Here is a 27,191-nt window from a genome sequence, read left to right as displayed (position 1 = left end):
ATTCAGATGTTTCTGAATCCTTTCTGGTGACAACAGCATTGTAGCATTTTAATCTTTAAGTTGCTGAGATTGCTTGTATGATTTATGAGGGTAGACCATAGAAGCTGAGTATTTTAAACATTGCATGTCTATTAATGGAGACAGTCTTTTTTGAAATCTATAAAATTTAAAATGAGTGGTAAGTTTTTATCACATGAACCTTCACCTTCTATGATTCTTCTGATGCAATGTATCTGTTCTATTGTACATCTTTATACGTACATCTTCAAGACCCACCTTTCCTAATTGGGTTGTGGGGGCAATAGCTGCAAGAGGAACTTCCAATGGTCATGATCCTCTGCCACTAAGCTCAGGTGTACTGGTGGGATTCCCAAACGTGTCCACCCAAGGTTTTGGATATAATCTATCCAGCGAGTCCTTGGCCTTCCACGTGGCCTCCCACCCTCTGGCTTGTCATAGAGGGCCTGCTGAGGGAGCCTCTTTTGTGGCATTCTGACCAGGTGCCCGTACCAATGTAACTGTGATCTCTCAACATGGAGAAGCAGCGGTTGAATATTGAGGGTTTCCTGAATTGCAGAGTTTCTGACTCTGTCGAGTCTTGTGAGCCCTGCAACCCCTCAAAGGAACCTCATTTCAGCTGCTTGGATTCGTATCCTCATTTTTTCGGTCATTACCCAACTCTCATGACCATAGGTGAGGATGGAGACATAGACTGTATTGAAGACAGCCAGCTTTGCCTTCTGGCTTAACTCCTGCTTCAATACTACCGAATGACCAAGCTCCCGCAATATTGAGCTTGCTAAGCCAATTCGAGTATCTAGCTTTACATCCCATTTTCCATCATTCGTGAATATGGACCCAAGGTATTTAAACTTTTCCACCTGCCTCATTGGGACTCCACTTACATGTAGAGTGCACTGGGATGGTTGTCTTGAGACCACAAATGTTTCAGTTTTGGCCACACTGATCTGATCTCCGGATCAGATCTTGTACATCTTTTTTTTTTAGAAATCCAGCTTTTTTTTTTTCTTAAAAGTGGTGTTAAGTAACGTTCTATTCTATTGCATATCATCCTATTGTAGATTTTAACTGTGGTTGATATCACAGTAATACCTCTAGTTATCCGTTCTATTAAGACTCCCCTTTTTGGGTATAGGAACAATAAGGCCTTGTTTCCATTGTTGAGGTATTATTCCAGCGTTTAATGCTTGATTCGTTATCGCAAAGAGATTGGAATATGTGTTATACCCAGTATTTTTGAAAGCTTCTGCTCTGATTCCATCAATTCCTGGGGATTTTCCTGCTTTTGTTTGATCTTATTGCTATTTTAAGTTTCTTTTCAGTGAAGTCTTCACAATTTATTGGTAGAGCGGTGGTTAGATGCAGGCCCACTAACTAAATTGAATTTATCAACATTCAGTAATTCTTGAAAGTTGTTTCTCCATTCTTTCATCAAGTTTGAATTTACTGATAGCTGTCTACTGTTTTTGTCATGTGTGATAATATTTTTGCTTTTTTTTTTTTTGTTTTGTGATGACTGATCATCATCATCATCAAATTCCTGACATTTACCCTCAAGGAGTGTACAGGATATGATAGTCTCTCTCTCTCTTGGATCTCCTCATGTCTGAGGACTCTTGACCTTCCTGATGATGCTTCACCATTTCTTTCTCTCCTGTGCTTCTCTAATTGCTTGTTCTAGTTTAAGTGCAGTGATTTTTGATATTTGGTCAATCCACCTGTAGGATGGTTTTTCTCTTTTTCTTTTCCCACACAGTTTTCCCTGGATGATTATTTTTTTTTTTCCAGGCTGTTGCCTTCTCTTCTACATATGTGTCCAAAATATTACTATTCTCTCGTCAATTATGTTTATCAGCCTTGTGTGGATATTCAGTTCTTCTAGGATACTTTTGTTTGTTCGTTTTTCTGTTCAAGACACTCTTAACAATCTTCTCCAGCACCAGAGCTTGAACACCTGAATTCTTCTTCTTTCATCTTTTGTCATTGTCCAAGATTCAGAAGCATAGAGAAAGATCTAATAAACTAAGGTTTCTACAAGCTTAATTTTGGTCTTTTTGGAGATGTGCCTGCCTTTCCAGATCTTAGTTAAATCAGTCATTGCTTTCTTATCTAGTGCTGTTCTTCTTCTTATCTCTTTTTTACATCCAGCTTTTTTTGTTATTATCACTCCAAGGTAATTGAAATTGTCGACAATTTCAATTCCTTCTACATCTATCTCTTCTGCATTGTTTATAACCATTATTTTGGTTTTGTCTTGATTTATTCGTAAACCATGGCTTAAGCTTTCCCATTCTAATTGATTTAGGATAGATTTTAATTCCTGTTCATTTGTTGCTATTATCACATGACATCTGCGTATCGTAGGTTAGTGATTGTTCGGCCACCTAATTTAATGCCTCCATTCCACTTTTTTGAGATCTTTTCATTATGGTTTCGCTGTAAAAGTTGAATAGTAATGGCGAGAGTATGCATCCTTGTCTTGAACCTTTTTTCAAATTGGAATGCAGGGGACACTGAGTTTTCAGTTCTTACTGTTGCTTGATTTTGTTGATATAAGTTCTTTATGAGGATTTCTAAATGGTTTGGTATTCCTGATTCTTGTATGATGTCCCATAAAATATCCCATCTCATACAGTCAAAGGCTAAAGTTGAATTCCCTTGCTTTTTCGATTATTTGTCTGATAGATATATAATCTCTAGTTCCTTGACCTTTTCTGAATCCTGCTTGTTCTTCTGAGATCTGATGGTCTATAAAACTTTGTTATCTTTCCTTGATAATGTGTAGTAAAATCTTGCTGGTATGTGAGATAAGGGCAACGGTGCAGCAGTTTTTACATTTGTTGTGATTGCCTTTCTTGTAGATTGGGACAATGGTGGAACTAGTCCAGTCATTTGGCCATCTTCAAGATTTTGTTGCATAAATCATGTATCCAAGGTTTTTCAGCATTTCAGCTGGTATTGAATCAGGACCTGGGGTTTTGTTATTCCTTAATTTTTTGATTGCTTGTTCTACTTCACTTTTGAGGATCTTCGTTTCCATGTTTTCCATATCTCCTTCGTCTTCTTGTTGAATAGCTGGGTCCTTGTAAAGCTCGCCACAATATTCTTTCTATCTTCTGGCTATGTCATTTAAGATCTTGCCGTTTTCCTCTGTAATTATATTAAGTTGTGGTATGAATTTTTTGGTTATATCCTTAACCTTCTTGAATAAATCTGTCGTTTCATTAGAGTTGGAGTGTCTTTCTATTTCTTTACAGATGTTTTGGATATAGCTATTTTTATCTTTTTGACAAGATTTCTTAATAGATTTGTTCAGGTAATTTGGGTTTTGCCAATCTGTTGTTTTAATTTGTTTCCTTTTTTCAATTAGTTCTAGGGTTTCTTTTGTAATCCATGGACTGCCATTCTTCTTTTGTATTGGGATGATTTGGCTGCAGATTTTATAATGGTTTGTTTAGATGTGTTCAATGTGATTCAATGCTTTGTTCCTTGAACTTTGCTTCAATGTCCATTGTAAATTTATTATCCATTTGTAAAAAGTCATATCTTTTGTTGCTGTTATTCTTGATTGCTTTCAGATGGATCTTTAAATTAGAGATTAATAATTGATTGTCTGATCCACAGTCTGCACCTGCAGTGTTTTGGTGTTATTGATTAGTGTCCTCCATCTTCTGTCGATTAAAATATAGTCAACTTGATTCTTACATCGATTCCCAGGTGCTACACATGTGTATAGTCTCCTCTTGTGCTGTTTGTACATTGTGTTAGTGATTGCTAATTCTCTTTCAATGCAGAAACTCCAATAGTTTTTCTCCTCGTTCTTTTCCAATTCCCAGTCCATATTTTCCAATAATTCCATTTAAGTGATCATCATGTGCATTGGATCCCACCTTAGCATTGAAGTCTCCTAGAATTATTTGAATATCCTTTCTTGGTATTGTATCCATAGTTTCATTTAGGTCTTTGTAGAATTTTAGAATTTCTCACTTAATTCATCTGCATTTGATGTGGTTGCATTAACTGGTATTAGCGTTGTTGGAATTGGGTTAGTGTTTAATCTTACTGTTATGATTCTGTCACTGACTGGGTTATATCCTTTTACTGCTTTACTTATGTTTTTATTAACAATGATGGCAACTCCCTTTTCACTGTTATTGTCTGGACCAGAGAAAAACACCTTGTTTCCCTTATGTGTTGTAAAATGACCACGTTTTTTCCAGTGAGTTTCCACCAACCCAAAGATTAGTATCTTATTGTCTTCCATTTCGTTCTGTATTATGTCTAGTTTCCGGTTGCAGGAGTCCTCTGATGTTCCATGTTCCTATCTTGAAGGTTGTAAGTTATTTTATGATGATCTGATTGGTGATTTTGTGGACTGGGATTGTCATCAGTCTTGTTGACATCATTATTCCTCAACCTAGTCAAATTTGGTCTTTGTTGCACATTCCTTTCCCCTCCGTGCTTAGGGGTACTGCATCGGTGTGCCGGGCTGGCAGCTGCCCCCTCTGTTATAAGTCTACATCATCATGAAGATTATTATGGGATAATAGTGGAGTGGTTTCCTGTTGCCTTCTCTACCGCAGTATTCTAGCCAGAGATGATGAACAATTCGTCATAGCCCAAGGTTATCATGTTTTAGCCAAGTCAGTCCTCTGCCTCTTGTGGCATGTATACTACAAGAGTTTAATACTAGCAGCGTTGCTGCCCACTATTAGGTATGTTAGTTGAAAGAGGAGGAAATACCCCTAGCCCTCAAATACTCTAATAGCTCTATGGAGAATGGACCTTACTAACCCCAGGACCTTCTCCTGCGATTAGTAAGAGAGAGACAAGAGATACATAGAAAGCTTAAAGTAAAGAACCCTCGTTAGAAGGAATGTTAGTATCAGGGTAAAAGCAATAACTGGAAGAATAAGAAAAAAGTATGACCAAAAGCTTGAAATAGATCATACTTAGCTCTGGGACACCAGGTTAGCCATGCCCATACCTTCAAGATGCAAGCCCCATGGGGGAGGGGGGGGGGGGATTTGATAGTACTACATGAAAAATTTACATCATTACTAACTTCCTATCTACAATTTTCCTCCAAATCAGTCTGTTACCTCTCAAGGCTTCAACAAGCTTAATTATATTTCTATCTTCTGAGGAACTATTTACCGTATCAATCCACCTATATCTTGGTCTTCCTCTGGGTCTTTTTCCTGCCAGCCTGGTAGAGAACAATTGTTTTGCTAATCTTTCCTCTCCCATTCTGTTTAAGTGACCATACCACCTGAGATTAGTTCTGCTAACACATTCCTGGATGCTAACAATGTCAAGTTCTTTCCTATTATCCTCCTTTTTAGTATGATATTGCTATTGATGCTATCTATTCACGCCCCTAATCTTTCTCAGGACTCTCATATCAGCGGTCTCCAGTCTTTGGTCAATTGTTTTACTTCTAACCCAGCTCTCAGATCCATAAGTTAAAACTGGTTTGAAACACTGTCTTGTATACAGCTAATTTAGTGTTTTGACTAATTTCTCTTTTATTCCATATAAATTTATTCAGTTGACTTAATACCAGCTTTGTTGATTCTGTTGTCTATTTCCATATTTTATATACCATCTTCACTGAAAATCGTGCCTCACTAGCTGAAATGTTTTACTTGTTCCACAGGTTCTTTATTCACAACGCAGTTGACATTTTCAATGATTCTGCCTATTTTCATTGTCTTTGTCTTTTTATTGCTGACCTTCATACCATATCTATTACAACAGTTATTCAATTTAGTCAGGGAATCTTGCAGACTTGTAGCGGATTTATTTACAAGTATAACATTGTCTGCATAAAGCAAAGAGCTGACATTAACATCTGCAATTTTGATAAGAGGTTTAATACCACTTTCCTTCATAATCTGATCCATATAGATAATGAATAACAGAGGGGATAATGTACATCCTTGTCTCACACCAGATTTAACATTAAAATATCTTCTTGTACTTCCTTCAATTCTAACTGCTTACTTACAACTCAAATAAAGATTAAGTATTGATATAATGCCCTACTGACACCATACAAGTGCTGCATTTTGAATAGCTTCTTTCTTCACACCTTGAAATATTTTTCCAGATCTACAAAACTTAAATGCAGCTCTTTGTTATATTCCCATGATTTCTCAACTATTTATCGTAAAGTGAAATTCTGATCCTGACAGACTCTATTTGGCCTGAATCCAGCTTGTTCTTCACCAAGCTTTTCTTCCACAATCCTTCTCAACCTTTTCTCAAGTATACTTGCATAAATCTTTCCAGGAACACTCAGTAGAGAAATACCTCTGTAATTATCGCATTCAGTTTTATTTCCCTTTTTATATATGGGTACTATGAGAGCTCTACTCATCATTCGGAATTCGTCCATCTGTCCAGGCTCTCGGAACTATGCAGTGCAGCCACTGTACTACCTCCACACTTGATCATTTCTGGTCAAATATCATCTTCTCCAACTGCCTTTCCCCATTTCAGACTTTTGATGGCTTTTTCTGTTTGAAATATGGATATGCATTCCTGATTGCATGCCTAGTCAGTGTTTTTTTATCACTGTGCTGTTATCAGTGCTAGTTTCATTTAGCAATTTTCCAAAGTAATTACTCCATACTTCAAGGATATCCTTTTCTCCAGTTTTCATGTCACTGTTATCATCTCTGATTCCTTTTATAGCACTCTTTCCTCCATTTCTGAGATTTTTCAACAACTTTCAGAATACCTTGCCACCTTCTTGATATTTATTTTCTATTTTATTACCGAAGTCTTCCCATGACTTTTGTTTAGCTATTTTTACACACTATTTAGCTTTCTTACATTTCTCTCTGTATTCTCTAAGAGCACAAAGCTGACTTATTTGCCAAGAAATTTTGATGTGCTTTCTTCTTTTCCTTCACTATGTGTTTAACTTCCTGGGAACTTGGTGTCCACCAAGGAGTTTTGCTTTTTCTATCTTTACAGACAACCTCACCACATGCCTCTCTGGCTGAATCAATCAATTTATCTTTTCTTCAGATCTTGCCACTGAATCTCCAAGGTTTGATTCCTGTTTTCGAACTCTTTCATTTTTTCTTGAATAATGTTTGTATATTTCAGTCTACAGTTCACATCTGAGAGCTGCTCAACTTTTATTCGTTTAAAAGTTTCTTACATTCTTTTCAATATGAAATTGAATTTTATCCTGCTCAAGACTAAATAGTGATCACTTCCAATTTCAAATCCTCTGTGCTTTCTAGTGTCCTTCACTAGGGAGAAAACATCACTATCAACAATAACCTAGTGTTATATCTTGGATGTCTGTGTGACTGCCTTATTATATCTCTAACTGTCTTTACTTTAGCCTTACAGTTAACATAAATTTTTGTATCACTTAATATCAGATATTTGTTTGCCGACGAATTTGTATTAATTAAAGACTGCGCCAGCCGGCAACTAAATTCTGATATGTCTTCCAAGAATACTTAAAGGAAATGTAGGGATCAAGAAGTAAGCAGTCGTGGTTCCAATTCTTCTATCGCTAAAGGTCTCCCCTTAAATGCAGGGTACAAAATTTTCCAAACGGTAGCTCAAATCCGCAGAAAGGATGACAAACTCATTTGATTATATTTAAAGAAACACATTTATTATTGCACAAAGACAAGTATACATGCTAATCAAATCCTTAATCTTAAAAGAGTCTGGGTTCCCTTTACTTAATTAATCACAAACAAAACTTCTATACTATAGTCCCTTACTTGACATAAATTCCTCACTTCTAAACGTACATCTATTCTCAGACTCTTATAACTAAGTTACCTAATATTATCACACATGTAATATTTCATATATACACAAGACAACTCAATACTTCTAACATGAATTTCTCTAGGATAATACGTCTTAATCTTACTTAATCCCCCTCCAAAATTGTAGTTAACAATTAGTTACGTTCTGACCATATAACATTACTGTTCTTAAATCACACAAACAGTTTGGACCTCGGCCTCCTGTTCGGCTGGAGCCTAATATGCTTCCTTCTCAACTGTAGACAAGAGTGTCCAAATCGCAAGACTGTTCCTATAACACTACACAGAAATAGCATGCTTCCTTAACTTCTGTTTCCCTACTCTTCGGTTACTTTAATTCAACATTTAACATAAGAAATCTTCCGCTTACCGTTCTTGCCTTGAACTGGATACTTTGGTCAGCTTACTGTACCTTCACTGATGGCAGTCTTGCTATTCCTTTGTTCCCATACGAACCGAAAAACACTCATACACAGATTTGAACACTGACGTTGATTTCATCAGTGGCTCTTTCTTCTTATGGATCTGAATACATTGTAGTTGCAGCCTTGGCCCACGTAGCATACATAGCAAGGGGGGATTCTTGCTACACGTGGCGGCAAGCTCTACACAGCTCTCCGACAGGACTAGGTGCCGACGAAACCCGGAGACAAGAGAACGATTCGAATCCCCGCCGAAACCTTTATACCTCAGAACAGCTCCCTCAGTCGGTGGTGTCGTCACGCATACGGCAGCTGCCGATTGGACGCCGTGGCTACGAACTGCTTTTACATGGCTTAAAGTTTTCTCTAGCTTATACACATTTACTTGGCAATTAATACATGATTTTATATTTTAATTCGTTTAGAATTATTCTCTATTAAACTCATGGGTTATTTTAACATTGTTTAGAGATTACACACTTGGATATTTACATGTACTTGGATTGTAAAAAGGCACATTCTCTGTCCCGGAGGCATAAGCATGTCCTTATACTCTCCTTATGAGGTAACTTAGTGTTGGGTGGGAAAAAAGGATGACTCATCATTTTATTCCGCCACAACACTAGTCAATGAGACTTTTCTTATTCCTTGTCTTTTCTCTCCATGTGAATTTGTGCACATTTTTATGTTGGAACATGGTGTTAGTGATAACTAGTCCATGTCCTGAGCAGAAATCCAACAGGTAGTTGCCATTATTATTACTTTGCTCTTTTCTCCAAATTTTCCCCAAACATTGTATTTCTGACAATTATTTCCTATTCTGCTATTTAGATTCCCAACAAGGACCAACTTTTTCATTATGTCAGTTGCATTCTCTAAAGCCTCAAATAATTCCTCCACTTCTACCTTATGTGGAACCATAGGCACAAATAAGTCTCATTGTCCAGTTCCTCATTCTGATATTTGCCCACATCACTCTAATTTTCCTTGATTGTCATTGCCTGAATATAACATTTTGTATTTATTACTCAGAAAGATCTCACCGGTTTTTGCCTTTTTTGTTTCAGTCACTCCCTATTATATCGATCTGGTACTTATCCAATTCCTCAGCTAGTTCCATTTGTTTGCCATTCAGGCTTCTTATGTTGATAGCACCGATCTTGACCTCTGGCGATATTGAGTTCGGGTGTGTTTTAGGGTTTGCTCCATGAATTGACTTTTCGCTGTTTGTTCTGGTTCCCTGGCGAAAACAATGGGCCCTTGTTTAACCAGGCGACGCCCCAGCCAGCATGAAATTCTGTCATGTTGTACCATCATTTAATATTGTGGTTTAAGCTAATAAGGATACAGTTTGGTCGGCTAAATCCCAAATTGCCAGCCCGTCCTCGTTCATTCAGTATCCAGGTAGATACCTAACAGGGTGCACTACAAGAAGGTGAGGATTGGACATTAGGTCAGAAGCCCTGGTCAGTTCTCCGTATTCCTTTAAAGCTATGTGGTTGTCTCCTCTCAGTTATACAGCTTTATCCCTTAAGCACCCTGTGATGATAGATATGGTTTATCATTTGAAAAGTGTTTCTAGTATCCCCAGTTTTATTATAATTTTTAAATTCCTCGCAGTTTTTATTTATTTGATTTTTTCTGTCTGTGATCATTAGTTCATTGGCCTTGTTATTTAAAATGTCTAGTTTATCTTTATTTATTTCATTCCTGTTTAAGCTGCAGAGTTTCCTATTTGCTTTATTTCTTTCATCTATATATTTTTCAGTTTTCAAGTCTTTTTTTGTTGCCGTTTCCAAGAATTTTGTTGGATGTTATTGTTTCAATGATACCCTTATACTTTTCATTAACTGGATCTTTAAGAATGTTTTCCATATTGTCTTCTAATGTGCCGTGGAAAGATGCTGAAATTTCTGGGTTATTTAGTTTGTCTCAGTTGTATTGTTTCCTTGTAGGCCTGTTATTTTTAAAGGCTTTTAGTGAAAGTTTAATGTAGGCACTGATTATTCTGTGGTCAGAGTTTCTGTAGTTCAACCGTATTATATGCTCAACAGTTCTGGATTGATCTGATCCACTTTCCATTGATTAGGATATGGTCTATTTGGGAATGAGAACCATTTAGATGTTCCCAGGTCCATTGTCTTTCTTTTGGATGGGGGAATTTGGAGAAGTTGGAATAATATTCAAGAAGGAAATAGCAGAAAAAGTAACATAAATTGAAAAAGTATCTGAAACAATTCTTCTCATAACCATATATACCAGCTCAAAACTGGTATATATGGTTATGAACAATAATATCCATATGATTTACCATTGTTATGGCTATTGCAGAAGTTCATAAGAGAATTTCCATTGTTATTTGTGGTTTCATGAGCATACTTATCCATGTTTTTAGTAGTACTGGCAATGTCTTTACCAATTTGGGCATCAAAATCTCCACCATTGAGTGTGATATTGTGGACTGGGATGTTCATGAGAGCTTCAGAAAGATATTTATAAAGGTGTCTGTTTTCTAGTGAAGCACTTTCTGTAGTGTCATATGTGGATATTATTGTCAGTTTTGGGTTGGTGTGACTTTTTCTGCTAGTTCGTTCTTGAATATTATTCCAGCCCCTCCAGTTCCATCTCCATTTTTTGTCAGCTGATGAAGTTTCATTCACTTCAGGATGTCAGTTCTCCATCCATGTTCTTGTATACATACAATGTCTTTGTTGACTTTTTCTGCTCCTCTAAGTAACTCAAAAAATTTTCCAGTTTTCTTGAGTGTCTGTAAGTTATATGTTGAGAAGATGAGATTAGATTTCCATAATTTAATTTGAATTTAATTCACTTAAGAACTTCCTGGAAGGCTTTGATCCTTGGTCTTCATAGTAACTGTATCAGCAGATGAGGCACAAGTCTGTGTGGAAGTAACTGATATCACCTCGTTTCCTTTTGTAACAATTTAATATCCACATATTGGTTGATTGGCAATAATATGTTTTACCAGTCATGTTAGCCTACTGGGAATTTACCCACTGTTTCCCAAGGGACACCACGAGGGAGGTGTGACTTTGATTTTACCCCCCCCCTTGTTCACTATAGAATAAGAAAACAATAATGGCTGCCTTTTTTAAATACTTTAATTGTATCTTCCTAATAGTATCCTTTTCTTCTCGGTTTACAGAAAACCCATCCACACAGGTCAATAAATACACAAACTCCCATTATTCCTCCTCCTCTCAGCCAGTATGGTGTTATTAAAAACAATTATCAACAGAGGAACAGCAGTAATGGAAGCCTCCAACCAGGCTTCCATTACTGCTGAACTCTCTTTTATTCAACAAACTTTCCTGTCCAGTGGCTACAATATTAAAATGATAAAAGAAAAGTTGTTCCTCTCATCTCCTTCATCCTACAGATTACATCGATACTGTTACTATTGCCTGTATCCTCAAAACATACCCAGAACTTAAATATAATCTCTGCACCTCTTCCAAACGTTATCTGCTCTTTTAAGGATCCATCCCCACCACACTCTGTTCCAGGTATTTATGAGGTTCATTGTTCTTGCAACTATCATATTTTGACCAGACTGGCAGACCTGTCAACATTAGCCTTGGATAACACAAGAAATACATCTACTGACACAACTTTGGTCTATCAGGTCCAACTGTCAATGCCTTTGGATAGCTTATGCAGAACAAAACAATACTGCTGTGCCTCACTGCAGCAATTACAAACTTGAAAGATTTTTTGGAATCCGCAACAGATTTAAAAAAACCAACCTAATTTAAATATTGTTGTGTTAAACTTAACAAGACTTGGGAAACACCTGCCAAACAGCACCAATAGAGGGTGCCCTCTCATAGGACTTTAAGCTGCTTTTAATCTAACTTCTTCCACGTTGTTTTATGTGTGTTATTATAGTTTTAATAGTGTATTCCTGAAGATGTCTTCATTGACTGAAGATGTATTCCTGAAGACATTCATTCATAATGTCGTTCATAACAATTGCTCATTTTGCACTTATGTTTATTTGGTAATTCATTTCATTCTTAATAGCAACTGATCTGCCATGTCTGTAACAACTGCACTATGTATTTGATCTTGTTAGACACCACCATCAGATGGCTTCAAACTCATAGCTACACGGAAAATGGTTAGTAGTATTTCAGTCATAGCTTTCCACCCTGACTTGACTCAAATCATCCAATATAATTAGCACCCCCCCATCTCTTCTATCCTGTCACTTTCTTGAAAATACTGTAGAGCCCTTTACACTTGATGCCAGTTAATATATACAGGGTGTTCGGGATAAATTTGACATATTTATAATTAATTATATTTTTCCGTAAGTTACATGTATTAACACACACTTCTCTTCATTTAAAAGTTTGGACCCTTCTTCATTCATATACAAGATGTCAGAAAGGATGGATAGCTGGAACCCACCTGAATCATGGAAGAGAATAACTTGTATCATGATGATTCGTGCCCGCCATCAAAATAAGGATATTACGACTGCTGCCCAATGCTCCCTGAATACAGTAAAAACAATCAGGCATGAACTAGAGACTTGCAATGGTGACTACGAGGATGTAGCAAGAAGAAAGATCCCTAGCAGACGATCTGATTGCGTTCGTACAGCAGAATTCCTCGCAAATCTGCAGGAACAGGTGTTGAAGAACCCTGGCATTGGAATTCGGGCTTTGTTCGTGGAGTTGCTAACTGTAGTCAAGCCCTGGATAACAAGGGTAGCCAATGGTAGGCCGTATGTATGGCAGCAGGATTCAGCCCCTTGCCACACCTCTGGGAAAAGTCAAAAATGGTTGTCTGAAAATTTCTACGACTTCACCAGTCCAAATGTTTGGCCTCCAAACTCCCCAGACCATAACCCCATGGATTATTTTGTATGGGGCGCAGTTGAAAAAGACACCAATCGCACTTCCAGTAATACAAAAGCCCAGTTAATGGATAAAATTAAAACAGTTTTTGCGGCCCTTCCCAGGGAGACTGTAGCATCAGCTTGTTCGAGGTTCCGAAGCAGAATTGAAGCTGTGATCGATGCTAATGGTGGTTATTTTGAGTAAATCTTGTTGATAGTATTGTAATTAACTCTGCCTGTAATGTTTTTTTGTCAATTCATTAAATTTAATAGATACAAAGAAGATTTTCTTTTTCCTTACGAAACTGTCAAATTTATCCCGAACACCCTGTATGTTACCGCTAAAGTGCAGAAATCAGTTATTCTGCAGATTAACTACGGTGATCCGTTAATGTGCAGAAAATTGTTTCATTTCTCAAATTACCTAGGTAATATGCACATTACCTACTAGGCACTCGTTAAAGTGAAAATAAGATCTTTGCTGGAACAACAGCAACGTTTCTGTATGTTTAAATTAAGATAATGTTATTTATTTATTTTTTGATATCTAAAGAATCAAGTTAATACAATCAAACAATCAATTAATATAATACAAGGAATCAAACGGTTTAAAATATTATTACAATTAAGAAAAAAAACATATGATAAAATTATGTTTACTTATTAAAAAACCAAACTAAAAGTGGAGGGAGAGGGGGGAAGGAGTAGGGAAAGGAAATGAGAGAAACAAACTTTTGAACTTTAATGATACGGAAACCGTTAATGTGCACATTACCTAGGTAAAATGTGGAAAACTCTTGATTCTGCACGTTAACGGAGCAAATCAGTTAATCTGCAGATTAGCTAGGTAATGTGCACATTAACGGTTTTCGCACTTTAGCAGTAACATATATATCTAACTCTCATAGCCAGGTCCCACTGATGCTAGTCTTGCATTTACCAAGGTAATAAACTCTATCCCTTTGTTTCTGATACTAACATTTATATACAAACATCATAATTACCTGTATGCTTATTTGTATGCTCACTTCATAGTCTGCGTGACCCAGTTGGACAACTTGCAGATATTTATTGTTATCTAATGCTTGCTTATTCAGAGATTCTTTGCATGTGCTAAGTCCAAACTGGATGAACACATAATTTCCTCATAACCATACTTGAGTTGATGTATAGTCCTTTCATTATAACATAGTTGCTCTTTCATGCTCATTCTCACCTTTCTTCCCATCATAATCTAGTTTTCCTGCCTTCTGTGTTAGGTTTCATAGCAGATAATTTCTCAAGACTTATTATACCAAACACATTCAAGTGTAGGCTGTCCCTGTCGTTCAAATCCATTCTTCCCTCAAATGCACTCCATACATTCAGAAATTGCATTATTCCTTCTAGGCATCAAATCATTTGCTAACATGCCCATCTTCTTGATTTATTTCTCTCGTTTCTGGATAATATGCTGATGATTTTCACTTTCTCTCTCTTTACTCTATCTTCCAGTTACCTTCCTGTCAGATTGTTCAGTTACCCTCATATCACAGGAGTGACAGTATATTGGGAAGTCATCAACATATAGAGTACTGACATTGGTAGGAAGCTGTTCCGTGCAGTTAACTTTGACAGCAAAGAGTGTTACACTGAAGACCGAGCCTTCAGAGATACCCTGTTTTTGATGATAATAGCATACTTCCTACTCGGATTTGGAAGACCTGGGTAGACAGAAAGTCTTTAAATAAGTACAGGAAGGTGTCCTCTGCTGCCTAGGTTGTTGAGGACTTTTAATATCCCATATTTCCAGGCTGTATGCCATAAGCTTGTAGAAAATCTGCTATTTAGCGATATCAGATTATCTTACTTTTTAAAATAAAAAATTACTGATGGCTGATTTTGAATAAATAAAAAATGGAAAAATGCTAATGCGCTATTTCATCTATTAGAAATTTCATTAATGTTTTGTATAAAACATCTTTGTATAGTTACGGCCTGTCACAAACTGTTTAACTGCGATATTAGTAAAAATGTCTCACCTGGAATTTAGTTTTAATTATGTAACTTTATCCTCAGCAATAAGAAAAATTTTCTTTCAAGACTGCTCTGTTATAAACACCTTCAACGTTGCAAGTGACCATCGTATGGTATGCAGTAAGATTCAAATAAACTGCCAAAAAGAAAGAAGAAAAATGTTTCGGAGATCAAAGCAAAACATAGATGTACACAAACTCGGCATTAAAAAAGATATATTCCAACATGAACTAAACAATAGATTTAAACATCTTATTATAGATTACAAAGCTGATCTATCAGAAAGTAATGACATTATTATCCAAAACCTTTTACAATGCTTACTTGAAATAGCTGGTACCACAGAACAGAAACATGACAAAATCTCTGAAGAAACAAAACAGCTTATGAAGAAATGAAACAATTAATTAACCTACAGAATAAAATTGAATACATGGAATTGTGCAACACAATCAGAAAACGTATCACAGAAGAAGAAATAAGAAAATTCAATTGTAAATTCATACAACAAACAATTGAAAAAACCATAGTCTCAAAAAAGCCAAACAGCAATTGATGAGCAGCAAACAGACTGTTGCAGTCAAACTACAAGACAGGACCATCACTAGAGATAGATATGCTATAGCAAAAAGAATTGAAGAATTCTACTTACTATTATACCAGGATGATGAATTAAATGAAGAAGACAACTACAACACAGCTGAAGTACCACAGATTCTACCAGAAGAAGTTATGCAGAGCATCCAAAGCTTCCAAAATGGGAAAGCTGCAGGTGAGGATGGAGTTATAGCTGAACTTCTAAAAACAGGCGGAGAAATAATCTATGAACTCTTAGCAAAACTATTTACTTTATGCCTGAAGAAAAATGATGTTCCAACAATATGGAAGAAGGCTACCCTAATTCTGATACATAAAAAAGGTGAGATAGAAGACTTCACGAACTACCAACCTTTCAGTCTACTATCAGTGGTCTACAAAGTGTTTACAAAAGTCTTAGCTAATAGACTTTGTGCGACTCTGGACCTAGCACAACCAAAAGAACAAGAAGGCTTTCGAAGGGGCTTTAGTACAATGGACCATATTCAAGTTGTAGTTTATTGAACGGTGTAATGAATATCAATTACCACTATGTCTTGGTTTTATTGACTATGAGAAAGCCTTTGATTCACTTAAAACTTGTGCAATACTTAAAGCATTACGAAACCAACAAGTGGAGGAGCCCTACATCAGAACCATCAAATCAGCATACACCAATGCCACAGCAGCAATTCATTTCAATGGAAACATCTCTACTGTGGGAATACAGAAAGGTATAAGACAGGGTGACACAATATCTCCAAAATTATTCACAGCGTGCCTAGAAGAAATATTCAAACTTCTTGATTGGGAAGGGAAAGGTCTGAAGATAAATGGAAGATATTTACGCTTTGCAGATGACATAGTTATCTTTACTTCAACGGTACATGAATTACAGACTCGTATCCATGAGCTCCAAATTGCTAGCAGAATAGCAGGCCTAAAGAAGACCCAAGTTATGTCCAACCAGAAATAATAAAAATCAATAATGAGGAAATTAAGCAATTAGATCATTACATATACTTAGGACAACAGATATCAATGGAACAAAATATCATGGATGAAATTAAAAGGCGTGCGATGCTTGTGTGGAAAGCATTTGGAAAATTACATTCAATATTCAAAAGCCAACTACCATTATGCCTGAAGAGAAAGGTTTTTAACCAGTGTATTCTTCCTATACTGACATATGGCTGTGAAACATGGACACTGAATGCAAAGGAAATTCAAAAATTAAGAACAACACAATTTAGTATGGAAAGAAGTGCTTGGTATCACAAGATTGGATCACAAAAGGAATACATGGATAAGAAATCAAACCAAAGTCTCTGACATCATAGGAAGAGTGAAACATCTGAAGTGGCAATGGGCTGGGCATATTGCCCGAAAACAAGATCAGCGATGGACAAAAGAAGTACTGGACTGGATTCCATGAGAGGATAAACAATCACGACGCTGACCTAAATCACAGTGGATTGATGATATCATCAGATTTGCAAGAGAGCCATGGACAGAGAGTGTTGAGTAATCTTGGAAAGGCCTTCATCCAGCAGTGGATCAATAATGGCTAATGATGATATGTAACTTAAAAAATTTGAGAGAAAAAAAAATATTGAATAAAGATGTATTTCTGAAGAGAAAAAAAAAAAGAAAAGCAGTTGTTTTCATTAGAATAGAATAGAATTCGTTCTGAAAGTTGGAGCATTATGAGGGAACAAACCGTTATCCCAAAATTAATGGATGAATTTCTTTTAAAGGAAGCTAAGTTGAAGTGTGTGATAGAACTGATAAGAATTATGTAGTTTCTTCTGAAGTAACAGACAGTACCTCTTTCATATATTAAGCAACAAACTTATTTTTGTTAATTGCTGTGAATGCGAAAGTGAAACTTTTTGTGCTCAAGGATAAGGGAAGAATTTTTCAGAACAGAACCTTAAAAGGAAAAAAAAGGGTATCTTAAAATCATTGTGTTTCAAGGAAAGAGAAAAAGAACTGATATGCTAAAAAAGAATAGAAGTATGTTCTTTAATAAGAAGGGTTGCACACAGATTATTATTTTTTTTTCAAAGAAAAACAGGTATGACTCTTATTCATTAAATTTTAATGGCACTGTTGAGAGTGGATGAAATTGTGATTGTTAACTTTGAAGTTAATTACTTTTGTTTGTGTATTCTCATCAGATCCAGTGGTCTTGAAGAGAAGAAATCAAATTCTGTGTGATTTTCTTTATGTATGCATATAATGTTAAGTTTGTGGGTCCTTTGGTCACATTTTATTACAGAGCAACTGCACAGCTTTATAAGGGGAAGTGATAGACCATAATACTTCTGGATTTTGCAACAGCATATGATAGATTTACATGCTGGAGTTGTCATACAAACCCAAAGATATGGGTATGCAAAAGAGGCTTGCGATGGAAAATTTGTATATTAATGCTTTACATCATTAATATACAAGTTAAACATATTAGAATTAGTCTAGATAGTATCATCATCATCATCATCATCAAATTCCTGCCATGTACCCTCAAGGGGTGTACAGGATATGACAGTACTACATGAAAAAATTACATCATTACTAATTACTAATGGATGGATGGTACAACATGACATGACCAAAATAAAAAATGATGGTCTAGATAGTAAGATGTAATTAATCATTCTTGATGTAACAGTCAAGAATTTTACTTATCACAAGGGTGATAAGTAACATTCTGATAGAGAATCCATGCAGGCATATCAGAACAAACTGGTTTTATTTGGGCCAAATGATAGTGAATATCAGTTCATTGTTACTAAGCACAAGGTTATGCATTTTGGAAAGAAAGTAGTTCAGACAAAGTACTATATTTAAGGGTAATTTGCTACAAGTAGCCAATGAAGTTAAGGGTGATGACAGACAAAACTGTAGTTTCAGACCAAGGTGGCCAAACTCATCACAGTGGATAAGTGCAACACAGAAAAAAGCTCTAGCTTGTAATAAATTGAGAACACATGCAATTTAAAGATTTAAAAAAAAAAATACTGTTGTGGGTGTTGATTGTATTTGTGTGAAGTAAGAGAATTAAGTAGTCAGGGAGACTGAGATGTGTGTAGTGGAGTAGAGTACCCTCCCATGATGAGTCGTTACACTCCTTGGAGATGTGCAATGATCCTTTCTAATGTTGAACCTACTTAAGTCACAGAAGGAACTCGAGCTGAAAAAGCAATCTGATTTTACTGTCAGAAGGGATTTTAGTTAAAGAGGTGATTGCCCTGCCTCATCTTAGTGAGAGTGATCATGAGGTACTGATCTGGTGAGTGGCTAAGTGCATAGCTATTCTCCATTTAGAAAAGGTTATGTGCTGAACTTCAAAACAGGAAATGATATCGGCTGCAATTGATACAGTTGAATCAGTATACATTCAGGTATTGGGATAGTATGAGAAGAATAAATGCAGTGGGAATGAAATACATGTAGAGGCAATCAATATTAAAGTATTCTGGTTTAATGGCCTGTGGAGCACAACCCAGTGATCCAAATTCTACAAAACGTTTCAGGAATACATTGTGTACAAGCAATAGAGAAAATCTGAGGGGGAAAAGTTCCAAAATTTACTGCCAGGATGTGCCGTATGACGAATGTAGATGTTATTTTTCTGTGTATAAGAAGAAGAAAAGTGGCACAAACATAAATAACATTGCATTCAATTCCATATGCATTTATGGGCTGTACTGTTCAATGTGCTGCTCTTTCCAGTATGCCGCAAGGGTGGCCATAAATTAACTTTCCCTATTTGGAGGTATCTGTAGCTAAAACTAATACATGGAATGAGACCACATTTTATATTGATACTTTGAAGGCATGGGGAGATGAATTCTGTGAAAAAAAGATTTAGTACCAAAAGTCACCGATAGGGAAAATTTGGCTCTGGCGGAGCCGAAAGCAGTAAACACAGGTAAAAAGGATTATGAAAATTTCACTGCGTACGTGAAAGCAACGCCACCAATTCCACTTAAAAAGGGATTAGGAACGTTCAGTCAGTTATTCGAATGACTGCCGAATTGTGCTCAATATGTGTCCTACCTTGCCTCAAGGTGCTTGACTTGTTAAGTTGTTTTACCTTAAGCAGTGCAATGCCGTAGCGGCCCTTTGGGAATTTAGAAGTCTTCATAACCTGGGTACAGGTCCTATATCAGCTGTAGCACAGAGCTATGCTTAAGAAGTTTGAAGAAACTGGACCACTAGGAATTAGACCTGGCAGAGGATGGAAAGTAGTGCAAGAAGAGACAGTAACAGACGTTGCTACTGCAGTGTTTGACAAAGGGACCAGTACTGCTCCAATTGCTCATGCCATAGCTCGCAAACATGATATAGCTTGTGGTACAGTCTGGAAAATGCTTCACTTCTATCCATATAAGTTCAGTCACGTGCAAGCACTAGCTACCACAGATTATGATAAGCGCATGACCTTTGCGCTAACGTTTCTTGCCCGAATACAGGTCGACGATGACTGGCCTTGGAGAATATTGTGGGGTGATGCTGATTTTTATTTGAATGAGTCGGTCAGCACTCACAACTGCAGAATTTGGGCATCTGAACATCCCCAAGTGATCCAGCAAGTAACACTGCATTCTCCAAAAGTGACTGGTGTGGGTTCACCGCCAATTTCATAGTAGGACCATACTTTTTTGAGCATATTACCCCTACAGGTCCTGTAACCTGCTCCATTACTGGAGAGATTTATCGACGAATGCAGGAAAATTTTGTCATTCCTGCATTGCAGCAAAGAGAATGTTTGGACTCCATAATTTTTATGGAGGATGGAGCACAGCCACGTATCGAACGTTCAGTACAGTGCCTTTTGCGCCAGAATTTCAGTAATGAGAGAGTTGTCAGTCAGTTCTTTCTGATGGCATGGCCGCCTCAATCCCCAGACATCACTCCATGTGACTTTTGCTGTTGAGGTATTTGAAATCCGTTGCGTATGTTGATGGCGTTCCCAACTTGCATGTCTTGAAAAACATAAAATGGGCTGCTATGAACATCCAATCTGACTCCTTATGCTCAGCTGTAGAGCATGTCGCAAATCACATGCAATTTGTACACAAGAAAGGTCAGCACAGTGAAAATCGTGTATGTGGTACAGGGGACCCTGATTCTGATGAAGAAAACATTATTTCCTGTCAGTTCAATCACTACATTCATTTCTGTCTCTCTCGCAAGTTGTTTTAGTTTATTATTATTATCATTGTAACGTACCACATATCCAGCTGGAACGTGTGACGCTGCTGTCGCTTACACCGTCGAAATGTTATTCCATTTTATGTCTTTAATGTAGTTATCCGCTTGTTTTCGGCTTCGCTAGTACCAAAATTTATCCTATCGGCGACTTTTGCTACTAAATATTTCGCGGAAATCATCTCCCTATGCCGTCAAAAGTCTCAATATAAAATTTGGTCTCATTCCGTTTATTGGTTTTAGCTACAGATGCCTCCAAAGAGGGAAAGTTATTTTTTGACCACCCTGTACATTCTTTGCACATTTTCAGTAGCAGAATGCAGCTCGTTAGGACTAATGTTGCACACATGCTCAGTTATGCTGTCTTTTAGCGTTGGAAAGTAACAATGATTCTGATAAATCCTGATTAGTTGAACGGCCTGTTTGGTTGGCTGAGTGGTTAGCATATTCACTCTCCAGCCAAGGGCATGAATGTTTATGATTTTGCTACTGACCAAACGTACTGCTGTGACCTTTGATGCCTCTGTGCCATAAAAAAATCCAGAGCCAGATTCTTCTGTACTCACATTTAGCTTTCTGCAATCGTGACTATACCCACACCGCATAATTTTCAAAACTGACATTATCCTTAAGGGGGGAAATATCCTGTGTTCATCTTTATGAATCCTGGCACCTGCCAAATTGTGTGATATGCAAATTCTATGCGTTTGGTGTTAACAATCACTGGTGGTAAATTTGGAACTTTTTCCCATGACGCACGCTGTATACTTGCAAAGTTTTGCAGCATTTGGATCACTGGATTGTGCTTCACAAGGCCTTAAACAGGGATACTTTTAATTTTGTTCACCCTGTATAATCTAAGCTGCAGATTCTTAAGAAAAAGATGAAGAATGCCTGCATAAGGATGTCAGTTTTTAAAATTATGCGGTGTGGGTATAGTCACAACGATTGTAGAAAGCTAAATGTGAGTACAGAAGAATCTGGCTCTGCAAGCCAAAGAAAAAAAAAGAATTCTATCATTAAGCAAAAAAAAAATGTGAACAACTCTCATCGATGTAGACGATGTCTAAGTTGCAGATACAAAGATCGGTTCAACTAATGAGTGCCCATTTTTCTAAAAGCTGTAAATTTCGTGTATGCAACATTGAGCTCACTGGTGCATCTTCAATGTATGTAGAGGTAAAAGAGCAATTTCATGGACTATGCTGATTTGATATCAGGACGAATGTTAAGACAATGTTCAGAATGAACATTGTCTTAACATTCGTCCTGATATCAAAAAAATAATGTCTTAACATTATATTTTTTTCCTTATTCCTTTTGAGTGAACACAAGAAATATTCTAGGAATAATGAAAGACATATGTCAGACTATCGACCTATCAGCATATCGAGAGTTGTTAAGATTTTCCTAAAGATCGTAAGTGACAGTATCAATAATGGATTTACAGAGATTATATAATTTGCAATGGGTAGGTCATGTTTGAATAACTTACATTTTTGAATGATGTGATGGATTTTTGTACATGAAATGGATACAACATGATACTTTTTGGACTTTGCCAGCTTTTTACTGGGTTTAGCATAAATTAGAAAATATGTAATGAGATTATAAACCACTAGTTTGGATAAGAGGATGGCTGACTTAAGGTATCAAAAAGTGGTGTATGGGCGATGTGATTCTTCAAGGTTTAAGGTGCCAGTGGTTAGTCCTCTGTTAATTGTTCTTAGTCTTTTCATTAATGATATTTGGCAGGACTTAACAGTAGGCACATCTATTTGCTGGTGAGGCTGTGTAATCTGGAATGTAGCTGATGCAGCACTTGAAGAATAATAATAAGTTGGTGAGCATGTGAAAATGGCCGTTTCATGTTAATAAATGTAAGGTTATGGACTTTGTTATCGTGATATATCCATTGGCAATATCATTGACATGTTTATGCTGGTAGAAAAAACCAGGCTAGGGATCTTGGAATTTTAGTAGAAGTTTGTTGACCGTATATCAACGATTACAAATTCAAATCATGGGATAATTGCAGTGCTGAAATGAACATCGATATGTAAGGATTATGGAAGTCATTTTGCCTCATAAAGTTCTGATATGATTTCATTTGGAATATTGGGCACAGATCCTGTCTTGTTTCTGAGGTCATGCAGATACAGTGAAGTTGACTCAAATGAGTCTTAAAGATATCTGGAATGGTGATAATGAGCGCCCATTATCAAATTATGACACCACCTGAGGCTCGGAGTAGGGCCAGCTACGTGTGGGAGGAGGGGGTGGTTTTCCCCGGGCAGAACTTTGAACTTTTGCAGTTAATTCTAAAATACAGTCTCGAGAAACTCAGTTCCAAATATTGTAATACTACTGCGAACTTTCCTTCCAATTGCTATAAGTGTTGCAAATTGTGAGAGGAATTTTTCTAAATAAAATTGATTAAGAATTACCTATATTGCTATGAAATAGACTTCGCGAATGTTTTCGACAATTTTGCTAACAGAAAAGCAAGAAAAATAACATTTTCGAATGTTGAAATGAAAGTTTTACTTCAAAAATAAACATAGTGTTCAATTTAATTCCCTTTACGTCGTTTGGACTTTTTGTAGTATTTTTGGTGTGTATTGAGAGGGGCGCAAACTCAAGGACCGCCCCAGGCAGAAAAAGTCCTAGCTACTCCACTGGTCAGGGGAAGTATTCAAGAAAAGGGTGGTAATAGCCGAGGTGCATGTTTGTTGCCTGTGGGTGTTTCCCTCAATGTGTGCGACGGAGCAGGTAATTTTATGTCCCTTTAACTGGGGGAGTTCTTTTCGCTGTCGAATGCAACCATTTTGGGGACATAGTGTATATACTGGTGTCCAAAATCTAAGCACGAACTACATTTTTAACTGTATATGAAAAATAAAAATTCATGGCTACAGACAAATGTGGAATACGTTTATTACCAGTATACTAATATTTTACACAAAAGATGTTATAAATTTCGAATAAATTAAATAGCAATAAGTTTTTGGCAAAGGTTGAAGTTCCTAAGGATGTAGTTAAGGAATTAATGTACAGTGCTTATATAAAACTGTGTGGAAAGACATTTCAGAATGCGAAAAGTCCACCCCGAACTGCGATGCATCTCTCAAGTCATACGATTGATAGCATAAAGTGATTCAGAAGTTTTTGAGGGAAACTGCCCCCCCCCCCTCAGATCAAGGATAAGACGGTGTGTTTGTTTTCTGGAGGGGAATTTGGAGCAGTAGTGGCTCTTCGTTTTGCGTCCCAAACGTGTTCTCTGGTGTTGAGATCTTGGAAGCGTATTGGCCACTGGATTTGATTAATAATATCGTCAGTATCCAGAGTTTCCACTACTCTTGTATGAAGTGGTGTGCCATTGACATCCAAAAAAAGAATTCTTTCGGTGAAATACTTTCACTGAAACACAGTTTCTTCAACTATAAGACACTTGACTCATTAAGCGGTATACATTAGCAAACAAATTAATTCCAACAAGCTAAATTTTCCGTTTTAGTTCACTATTTTGAGTGAGTGCTTCATGTTTTAACTCCCTGCAATGTTTATTACTAGTGTAAATAAGTTGACATTCGTAGTGGTTTATTCATTTTGTGTAGCTATAAAATGGATATATCCGCAAGAAAGCGTTCAAAAATCTGTACACGTTCTCAGCACAACCATGACGCAAATACATTGCCAATGAGTGTGGTGTTCGTTTGAGTACTCTTCATGCAATTTTAAAGAGGTTTAGGGAGGCAGGTACATTTTCACCTGACAGTAAAGGAAAACTACACTTACTATTTAGAAAAAGCAAAATGAGTCCAAGATTGTCTGCTGTAGATTAAATAGAGACTTCGCAGCTAATAAGATTAATGTTTCTGACGTGATAGTCTGTCGCAATTGTTGGAATCAGGGTGGGTTGCCCACAGATCAAAAACAAAACAATTGAATGCTATGCAGAAAAAGAGGCTCTGATGGTCAAAAATGTACAAAGATTGAACTGTTGATAAGTGGAAGAAGGTCATTCTCATGAGAGCCAATTTTTTGTACAATCAGAGTGAGTACCCTATGTTCGCAAATGAGCGGCTGGGATGACTTTCCCACCCACCTTCAACAAACTCCTAAACACCCAGCTAAAAAGACGTTTTTGGATTGTTTTACAATGACCCAGGACCACTTGTGCCTGTTGACAGTATGATGAAAAGTGTCCAATACATAAAAATATTAGAGAATGGAGTGGTCCCACATATCTGGAGAGACAACTCACTTTCCAACAGTTTCTTTCTTATGCCACACTTCAAAAATATTGAAAGATTTCCTCAAAAATTAAAACATGCAATTGATCAGTAGCCAGCTAAATCCTTTCACATTAATCCAATAGAAAATTTGTGGGCTATAGTGAAAAAGAGACTTGGAATATTAAGTTATGATACTAATGATAACTTAATACAATCTATTATGAAAGTATGGTTTTAAGATGTAGAAATAAGAAAAATGTACTCTAAGTTGGTAGAGTACGTGCCTAAGAGAATTAATGAACTTATTACGAATAGAGGAGCACATAAATTATTATTATTATCATTATTATTCCTGACACCTCCAAGTAGTATGAAGACTCATCGCGGGAGCACACCTACAACTGTCTTAACCACTACACCGAACCTCTACTACGGATCATCTCCATCAACGCCATCTACCGCCCACCACCACAACTAATATTTTTTGTCTGTAAATTGCATGTGTTCTGAAGGGCCGATTTGTCTGTATGCGGGATGAAAAACCCGAGTTTCCGGGAGAAAAAACCCTGCTAAATTATAAAGTAAAGTTGGAGTTTAATTTTTTACTTATTCTCTTACGAAACTGAAAATTTTCTTTAAAATGTGTTTCGATTAATTTTTTCGAACTGTATTAAAGGTTTTTCATCCCACATGGATGAAAAACCTTTAACACTTTCATTGCCAAGCTAAAAATTGGAATTTCGTGTGATGGCCAAATTTTTTTTATTTTTTTATTCAGTTAGCAACGTCCACGCGATAACGCATGATCGGCCGTTTGGTGAGAACTCGCATCGCGTGATCGCGCAATATCGTTCATTGCCAAGCTGAAAATTGGAATTTCGTGTGGTGGACAAATTTTTTTTATTTAGTTACCGGAGCCTGTGTTGCTCAGTGGATGTGGTGTTTGCCAACCACGGCGCTTGGCCGCACGAAGGAAGACTTGGTTTCGAGTCTAGTCGGCGACTAGAGGAAATTTTCTGAGCCTTTTTTCGACCGGTTCCCGAGTTAGTCGATCTCTGGCAAGCAGGTTTTTCCTCCCGGAAACTCGGGTTTTTCGTCCTGTAAACTCAAGAAAATCGACCGTAGAACCCACATTATTTCAGACATTAAATATATTGTGTTAGGGTTAGGGACCAGGAGATGGCGGCACATCTGAGCCGTCTCTCTTCACTGAGTACCGCTTAATTAGTGATAGCCTTGGGCCATCTATCTCTGATTGGTACCAGTGGAGATTGAACTGCCCACTGTCTCCAAAAGTTAGATAGGGCTAAATGGCCTCGCCTACTCCCCGTATACGGGAATAAAAAGGCGTTAGCTGATTTTTTTTTATTTATTTAGTTAGCGACGTCAACGCGATAACGCGTGATCGGCTGTTTGGTGAGAACTCGCATCGCGCGATATCGCGTGATTGGCAATGAACGTGTTAAGAAAGCAATTTGCAATAATAATAATAATAAGTGTAGACAGTAGTTATGCCATCTCTCTCATTCAAGCAAACCCAACGGTATACATAGTTCGCTTTGAAGTCACTCATTACAGAAAATTTACCGTGGTCTCTGAATACAAATTACAGTGGAAGATGAAGAATCATCTCTGAAATATACATTCTTTCGAAGATTTCTGCATAAAAAGCCCGTGCATCTGGATTAAAAAACTGGATAGTGATTCTTTATCTCCAAGAAAATTTCATAGTAGTTATTTATCTTGAGAACAGTGGAATATTATTTTTCAAAAATGGCTAGATATAAAGCACTATTTATAAACAGAACTGATCAGAAAAATTATGTGGGTGAAATTTTCGTTTGGAAGTGAAATACGAACATGTTCGCTATTGAAACAATTCAAGACAAGGATACTATATTCTTCACTTAATCTGCTATGAAGTATTAAATTTTGCAACATTGCTCTTAGAATCAAAAAGTCCATGTATCAAAATAATGCATCGAGCGATTACCACTCATCTTCGATCTACAATTTATTAACT

Source organism: Typopeltis vanoorti, chromosome 14 (genome assembly GCF_054136105.1).
Source record: "Typopeltis vanoorti isolate ZY-2024b chromosome 14, IOZ_Tvanoo_1.0, whole genome shotgun sequence".
Lineage (NCBI taxonomy): Eukaryota > Metazoa > Arthropoda > Arachnida > Uropygi > Thelyphonidae > Typopeltis > Typopeltis vanoorti.
The sequence above is the reverse complement of the archived record's forward strand: the minus strand, read 5'-3'. Positions refer to the sequence as shown.